This window comes from Crocuta crocuta, unplaced genomic scaffold (genome assembly GCF_008692635.1).
Source record: "Crocuta crocuta isolate KB4526 unplaced genomic scaffold, BGI_CrCroc_1.0 scaffold166, whole genome shotgun sequence".
NCBI classification, from domain to species: domain Eukaryota; kingdom Metazoa; phylum Chordata; class Mammalia; order Carnivora; family Hyaenidae; genus Crocuta; species Crocuta crocuta.
Window position 1 is genome coordinate 4,807,845 of NW_027531018.1, and position 1,144 is coordinate 4,808,988.

General features: G+C 33.0%; 1 non-coding gene across 1 annotated transcript; it reads left to right on the top strand.

Annotated features, from left to right (window-relative positions):
- Nucleotides 1-778: 778 nt before the first annotated feature.
- Nucleotides 779-884, top strand: LOC144237299 (U6 spliceosomal RNA). Its single transcript, XR_013336815.1, has one exon. It is a non-coding gene; the product is annotated as a U6 spliceosomal RNA (small nuclear RNA).
- The last annotated feature ends 260 nt before the right edge of the window (nt 885-1,144 follow it).

Sequence of the window (1,144 nt, forward strand, 5' to 3'; positions counted from 1 at the left end):
TCTTTAAAGGTCAGAAGTTTTCTGTTAGTATCCTTGATTTCTTGCTTCATTCTTAAAAAAAAAAACAATAAAAAAAAACAAAAACAAAAAACCCCAAACTGAAAATTACGCTGATGAAAAATGGAAACCATTTATACAAGACAGATGACAGCAAGGAGGTAAACAAATCAAAGCCCTTATCTCCAAATCAACAGAGACAAGTTAATATACATATATGCACTTCAAGTTTATATAAAATTTATTAAAAAGTTTTATGGTTCTTACTTTAACTGGCTTTTTAAAATTAACCAATGACTTTTCTAACCTGATATTGTCAAATGATTTGGTGTATAGGACTCATTACTGGCAAAACTAAAGTGAGGCAGGCAGGCAGTCTCATACGCTAGTGGGAGAGCGTAAGCTTACGAACGATTTATAGAAAGCATATGAACCTTAAACATTAGTACATCTTAAACACTTCTAAGAATCCCTCCTAAGAAGACAATTCTTTAAAATTTCGGGTAAAGACTTTATGTAAACATGTTTGAAACTAATATTTTATATATACAAGTTCTGGAATAAATGACAGTAGTGGAGGTCACACACACACCACACACATACAACGCGCGCGCCCGCGCGCACACACACACACACACACACACACTGATATCACCACATGATAAAATTTTATGGACCTTTTGAAATAAATTGAGCATTTAAAGACATAGAAAAAAACTCCTAAAATTTTGTTAAGTGATAGAATAGATTACAAATCTGTATGCAGAAAATTATTTCAACAGTGCTTGCTTCAGCAGCACATGTATACTAAAGTTGGAATGATACAGAGGTTAACATGGCCACTGTGCAAAGATGACACACAAGTTTGTGAAGCTTTCCATATTTAAAAGAAAAAGAAAGAAAAGGAGAGGAAATGAAGAAGAGAGGAGAGGGGAGGGGAAGGGAGGGGAGGAGAGGGGAGAAACAAAAAGAAAGAAGAAAATAAGAAAAGAAAAGGAAACTATTTCAATAAACATAAGAATAAATGGGAGAAACTCCATCAAAAGTACTGTTGGGTGTCTGTTTTCTTTTACTTATCTTTATTAGCCTTTAGTCTTTTTCAAATTTTATGTGTATATATCTTTGAATCAGAAAAAAACCAAAATTT